Raw genomic sequence first — 7500 nt, 5'->3', positions numbered from 1 at the left:
ACTTAAAGCAGGAAACTCCCAGAACAAAACCGCGGTTATTCGGGATTATAGCAAAAAAAAAAATAAAAATAGAAAAACCTCTAGAATTATTGATGGCATTTTTCACAGAGATCAGGCAATACCAAAGTCAGAACATCTTCCCAGGCCTAGAGTCAATCTCCAATGGAAAGCAGCAAAGTTTTGTTGATGGTTTTGTTCCTACCGTGGACTTTCCCTCACCTATGTGGAGTGCAGTGACCACCAAGCATCCCCATTACCCACTCTATAAAATAGTGGGGGGTGGATAAGGACTATGAAATTGCTCCCCACGTTTCTTTATACCTTCAGCCAATCTCAGCAGTTATTTGTTTCCAACAGGACAGAGCCCAGGTTAAGTTCACTGTTTGGTTCACCCGCAACAGATACGACTACAGCCCAAGAGCCCTGTTTGGATTAGCTGAAGGCAGCTTGCTGCCTCATGAACCACAGAAGAACTGCACAAACATAAAGAGGAAATCCTAATCAAATTTGGATTGGTAAAGAGCATTCCTGACAATCCAGACAATACCAAGACCAATTCATTTTTTTTGGTTGTTATTCAAAAGAAAGGGCACTCACATCTGTCCTTTGTGCATTAATAACCTCACTCAAACTAGAGAATTGTGATATTTATTTTTTTTCCTAGGTGGGGGGTGTTTGATGGGTCTTGCTGTTTGCTTTACAACAAAACTGAATGGTCTGCACAGCCACAGGTCCAGGAATCAACCCAAGACCTTGTTTAGGATTTTCAGTCCTGGATTCACCTTTTAAAGGAGAGCACCACCCCCTCACGTACTGTCAAATTAACTCATTCTTGTGCACACGTCACAGTAAAATGAATTTCTCCTAAAAGTGAGACCTTGCTCCTGCAGCTTTCAGGTCAATTTTTGGTTCTGATATTCTTGAATTTTGTATTTTTTATTTTATTCTTTTTAGGAACTTTTCACCCAGTGCAGCGGGAGTTGGACGCGTGAGCCCTTGTTTGTACTCCTACTTTCTCAAAGCCTCCTTAAACACCGCTGGAGGATTAGGCCAGGTTTCTTTATTTCCTTCCCTACTATTTCTTTATCATTAAGGCCAAGGAGTTTTTAGCCAGCTAATCGCTCTCCCCAGCCCCCATGGCTTTGTTTCTGTCAAAATAGCTCCTTTCAGCGGCCACGCAGAGCGAGCTGTCTGGGCAAATGAACTGCTCTTTCTCACCAGATGTGTAACCGTGTTTCGTCTTTCACGAGAGACAAGCTGGAGCCGACTCCTTCCGCTAGCTGGGCCTATGCTACATGTCTTACAACAACACAAATGTAAGCCCCTTCCTTTCCACACATGTTAAACTCATTTCCTAGTGAATTATTGGGAAAACACGGCGCTGTCCTTGCCACCGCGCTCCGATGCTGCGGTTTTCTCTCTGCGCTCCTGGCACCGCCGCCGTGCGATGATGGGCTCTGTATAATTTTCTGGCTGTGAAACTTTTGCTGAAAGTATCACAGGTTTATTTATTTTTTTCTCCCTTTTTTTTTCCCTCCCCCCTAATTTGCCTCCAGCCTTGACATACCAGCATCTTCAAACCCAGAGCAACAAATACCTTCCCTTTCCACCTAACAAATGCCATTTACACTCCGGATATTTATTTTTTTCCCCACCTTTGATAAATAAGGGGAGTTTGTTCCATAAGAAAATAAAACCTAAGAGATGAGCCAGCCATATTCTGTTTCAGCTGAGCTGATATGCCAAGGAACTAGTGAGTTTTCTCCGGCTTAAAACGCTAACGAACCAAAACAGTTAACAAAAAAGGCAAATCACTGAATCTCATAAAATCCAGAGTACCCCTCAGCCTGTAAAACTCCCCAGCTTCAGATTTTTTTTCTTTTTGAAAGCCCAGTTACATCTTTATTTTAACAGGGTATTAATGATGCCAGCGCAACGTCGTGCTACAGGCAGTTTTGCCCACAAACATTTTTTGATGAGATTTGCTGTTAAGATAAACAAACAAGAGGAGCTTGTCTGCTGGCAGCCTGACCCCTGCTGAATGGGGCTCATTTTCCCGGGGCTGCCAAGCGCAGGTTGAGCTCCTGCATCCCCTTCCCCTCGCCCCATGTGTCAATCACCCCCCTCCCCCGGCATCCCCGGTGACAATTTCCATCCTCCCAGCCTGGAATTTCCACCTCCTCCAGCCCAGCAAAGCAACTTCTACGAGTAACCCAACACTGCTCTGCTGGGGCTGCTCCCACCCCCAGCCCCCCCCCCCCAAATATCCGCACGTTAGAAAAAGAGCCTTATTAAACCCATTTCTACCACTTTGTGCTTCACAGGTTGTTTTTTTTAATTATCTGCTGTCTGAGAGTAATTATTTACTTCCTGGAAGCTCACGTACCAGAACTCTGAGTTTGAAAGATTTTTCCATAACCTAATCCAATTCATCAAAGGCAGCCTAACAAAATTACAGGCTCTGGCAGTATCTTTGCTTTTCACCTGATAAGGCAGCAGCAGAAGCCCGGGATGGTTTGTATCAGGGTACCTCCTGGAGTATAGTTTTTGACAGCTTTGCTTAAATCCCTTCCCCCTCTTTTCCTTTCTCACAAAAGCACGAGATTTTATTATTATTCCCTCCTACTGGAGCCGTGCAACGCTTTGGGCTTCAGGCAAATAATCGGGTATTACACATGGGGTGGGGAAGTGGTGCTGGAATCTCATCCCAGTTTGGGATTTCCTGGGGAACAAGGGTCTCAAAGCCATCCGTGAGCACATTCCTACACCCCCAAGCCAGGGATTGCGGGAGTTCCATGATGAGCAGGGATGAAGAAGGATGGATGGAAGCGCTGTGACTTAGATAACCCCAGGAAAAGCAAGATAAAGTGAGAAGGAAGGTGGTACAAAGTCCTGTTTCTGGGGTGCCAGTGATCTCAGGGTGGCTGAATTCCAGGGATTACTTTGATTTGCCAGTTTCTTTCCTTGTGAATACATCCAAAACTAAGGTGATCTCTGTGCTGTGCCTTCCCCAGCACGGGCACTGCAGAGAGATGCTCCTACCTGTGCACCTCAAGCCCAACCTGACTGCCCCTGTCTGCTAATGTATCCCCGCAGCTGTGCCCATTAATTTGCAAGATGCCACATTCTTAAGGGAAGGGAGGGAAAAAAAAATAATCAATGTCAGGTTTCTGACAGAAATTCTGTAAAGAAGTGATTACCCAGCAAAGTCATAATTCTTCAATATACTCTGAACTTGGTAGCTCCAATAGGACTAGGAAAGCAAAAGAGCAGCTGAGTTATTTTAAGGTCTGTTCCTCCAGTAGTTGGGTGCATGTCTTAAAGAAAAATAGGATTTTAAAAAAAACAAAACAAAAAAAACTGACACCAAACTGCTCTGTTTTCATGGCATTATGCAGATGAAATGACAAGTTGTCATTTAAGAAGTTAATAAACAGTCACCATTTTGCAGGTTATCCAAATGCTACTGAATAGAAAACCTTGGATCCCTAAATGATGTGTAATTAAAATTATTTTAAAAATCCTCCTTGATAGGCCAGGGCTTAGCCAAAATGTAAATGACATTAAAGAAGACAATGAATTTAATTTTATTTAATGTCCCTTTTTGCAGATCCTCATTTACATAGCATTTTTAACAAAAGCGTTGACCTTATAAATGCTGGCATTTGTACAGCTTCTGCAGAGTTGGATTTAATCATGCTTTCCCAAAGCCATAAGGGAAAAAGCTTTAAGTTCTCTGGTTGGATATGGAGTAGGAATAAAAACATTGGGACTGGTCAAATGTTTATCCTCCTTGCTTCTGAAAACAACCTGACAAGAAGATGTAAAGGTCTAGGGAATAACCCATTGCTGTTTGTAAGGCTTGGTAATAATCATACATAATCGTTTGGAAATATAGCTAATAAAAAATATAATGAGTGTTCAGCAAAATCGGCATTAGGCCCAAATTACATGATATTAATACTTGAACAGGTGCAGAAAGGCGCTTTAAATGAGGTAAATGAATAAAATGTCCCAGAGCACAACTGTGTGCACTGACAAAAAGTCAATCACATGAATAATTCAGCGGCCGGGACTGCCAGCAAAGGTCAGCGGCTCTCACCTTTGTGACGGGAAGTGAAAGGAAACGCTGCTGACGAAAAAAAAAAACACCCCCCCCCCCCCCCCAGCCACAGCCACAGCCCTGCCCGAGGTGTAAACTTGGGGTAGGGAGCAATCAAAGAGCTGCACTGGTGTCAAAAACCAAAAGGGAAAAAAAAAAAAACAACAAAAAACCCACCCCAAAACCCCCCAGCCGAACAGATGAGAAAAACAACCGCTGCCGCAACGAAACCCCAGAGTGAGCAGTCAACTTGTTCAAGGAAAATAATCCGAAATTGCAGCCAGGGAGAGGTTAAGGGGGGTGGCTACCAGCAATGTCTATTATCTACAAAATCTGAGGTCAGCCGAAAAGTATTTTAAGAGCCTACGGGATTGAAATTTTGTAACAGCTGTTAAATATGACAAAACTTTTTATTCCCCCAAACTAAAGCTATTCCAAACTCCGTATGAAAGAAATGGGATAAACAGATGTCTGGCTTCCATACAGGAAAGTAGGACACACTTGGAATGATAAGTCTCCTAAACTCTATAGAATAATGCCAGATTTATTGGGGAGGGGGGTATTTACTACCCACGGAGATGCCAACTAGCAGTAGGACTGTGATGGTACCATCTGGAAACCCGCTGCCGAGCACGCGAGCCGTGAGGCACCGCGGGAGCAGCGCGAGCTGCCAGCGAGCTGCCGCGCGGCGCCGGGTCAGCACGTCACCCTGCCCCGTGCCACGGCCAGGAGGTGGACACCCAGCTTTCGGGGTGTCCCAGCAAGGAGAGGAAAAAGAGGCTGGAGGCTAGTAGGAATTTCCATACCTTCTAATGAAATATATGATGGTGGCAGCGAGGAATGATTTTAGCGCAGAGTGTGGTTTTGGTTTAGCAGTTCCAGCGGCATCCTGTAATCATTTACAGCCCTTGGAATGTATGGGTGAAATAGGAGAGATTTATCTGTTCATAGTTGTGATATGTAGACAATGGGTGTTCCTAATGAGGAACATCTGCTTTTGTGTTTTCCCAGAAAACATTATTCCACTATGAAAATGATACTCCCATCCTTTTCAGCAACACCGCAAAGAAAATATGGGCCTTTTCCCTTCTTTTATTTGCTTTTCTTTGGGTCAATCTAATTTCCCAGGGACACTTTTTCCGTGGCATCTTTTTACTGACTGCGCTGCAATTTATGGGGGGTTTGTTCTTTAATCCGTGAGTTACTGTGCTGTACGAATAGCCCCGATATGCCAGGAGCCACTTAAATGTGTACAGTAATAAAAGTGCACACACTCAGCTGTGCAGTGTGAGAAACAGCGAGGCGACGTAAATAAGAATTCTCCGCGAATTCAGGGGTCGCAGAGGCACGAGGCACCACAAGCTGCTTCCAAGGCCTCTCCTTTAAAGCCCACTGCAGGACTCAGACGTATAATTACATTAGTTTGTTTAAAATATCTTAATTGCTAACAAATTATTATTCCTGAGGTGCATAAGGTGGGGGGTTGAGGGTTCATCTTTTTCCTGTTTTTTCCCCGGCGCGATAAACGTTTCAGACGATCACAGAGACTCCTAGTGTGGGCTGGAACAAATGGGTGGCCATAGATCTCAATTCAGGATTGAATTATTGGTTTGTATCCTGAGGACAAATATGCCTTATCTGGTCAAAAGCTGCTAAATGTATCCAAAGGACAAAAGGATCTAGTGGAGCACATTGTGTAGAAGTCTGTTGTGGTTGGGTTTTGTTTTTTTTTTTAAGCCAACTAACCAAGCGGTAACACTTCTTATGGGAAACCGTAAATTGACTCACAAATTTGATGGAGAAATGTTGTTCTGGAATGCTCAAGAGGAAACACAAACCCGAAATTCAACACCAACAACAAATTTAGGCAACAAACTATTAACAGGCGGCTCAAGCAAGCACAAATACCAAGGGTTTGAAATGCACTTGGATCGTTCCAGGGGACTGGTGGCCCCATAGAGCTTTTTCACCCCCATGCTTTTGCCCCCACGTTTTGCTGCTGTTTGCTGGTAGCAAACATCACGTTCGACAGTTTTTCAAGGCACATCTTGAGACGAAGAGTGTCGGACCGACCTCCTCGCTGTTGTGCAACCAAATTCTCCCCCTGGTTTGACGTGATAACTGACAACTCTCTTCAGAAGGCTAACATACATGTGCTGTCCTCATAAAAACCCAGTCTTGAAAATTCCTAATGTAGAAGGTGATTAAAATTCCTATAAAATTGTCATATCTTTAAATTTAGAAGCGCAGCAGATTTTTCATCAATAATTAAGATCTCTAAAGCATTTATGCTAGGCATAAATGGAGTTTCAATCTTCCTTATTCAAATAAACATGATAAACCCATTAACCAAATGTTTTCTGATATTTTTTTTAAATTATTTTTTATATATATATATCTCCTCATGCTTCTGGAATACCAAATGATAACATACATCTGATGGTTTGGGTAAGGTCTAAAAGCAGGGATCTTGTATAGCTTGCTTCAATTTTGCCAGGACCACCCTTCACAGAGCTGATATAATTTATCTCACAGTGATTGCGGCGATGTTATTATGTATATATCATTATAATCCCTAATCACTGAAAAATGTTATATGTGCTGCATGGACTATAAACATAAACTACTTGGGCATTTCTCAGTGTACATGCAAGAGGCACGAAATGATCACTCTGACCAGAGCTCTAAATTAAAGTCCGACCAAGCACATAACAGCAAAATATTATCCTAATCTTCATTCCCGGTTAATTTTCATCGCGTCCTGGCGCAGTCACACTTTAATGCAATTCACCACTTGCATCTGCAAAAGTCACACATCTCTTGAAAACTCTGCACAACGAACATGCCCATAATCCAATAATAAAAGCTGTAACACGCCGGCTCACATTTACTACGCCGCCAAGATTCCTCCACTTCCAAATATTTTTTAGCCAATAAAGCAGAAATAAATCCAGCTCGCCAGGCAACCGTCCAGCTCTATATGATTTCCATAGCTAAAACACTAAAGACAAATATAATTATATTGATTTTCTTTTTTGTACTTGGGAGTTCTATAAAGTGGTGAACTTGTTCTCAATTGCCTGACACAATCCCAGAGTGATGGCAACAACTGGTCAGCCCTATTTGATTACTAATAAGAGAGATGTCCCTTCTGTCAGATACCACACATTCTCCACTAAGCAAACAGCTATTTCAGCTAGTTAAACATTAGCATTGCTCTCCACTGGTGGTGCATATTTCTTTAGGCTTAACTCCGGGAGTTTTCCAGGTTTAATTTTTCAGTCACTGGACAGCAAAGTTCATGATCAAAAGATAACTTTGTAGTGCAAGCTACTGAAATACAAGCCTTCTTCAAACCAGCCTAACCCTCTTCTTCACAAAACCGGTGTCGTATGAAC

At 42.9% G+C, this 7500-nt stretch overlaps 1 protein-coding gene across 1 annotated transcript in view; it reads right to left on the bottom strand.

Annotated features, from left to right (window-relative positions):
• The window catches only part of EBF3 (early B-cell factor 3), a 139594-nt gene that overhangs the window by 110864 nt on the left and 21230 nt on the right, over nucleotides 1-7500 (bottom strand). The window lies entirely within an intron of this gene.

Source organism: Chaetura pelagica, unplaced genomic scaffold, assembly GCF_000747805.2.
Source record: "Chaetura pelagica isolate M959 unplaced genomic scaffold, ChaPel_1.0 scaffold365, whole genome shotgun sequence".
In the NCBI taxonomy this organism is placed as follows: domain Eukaryota; kingdom Metazoa; phylum Chordata; class Aves; order Apodiformes; family Apodidae; genus Chaetura; species Chaetura pelagica.
Note: the sequence above shows the minus strand (reverse complement) of the source record. Positions and strands in the feature narration are given on the sequence as shown.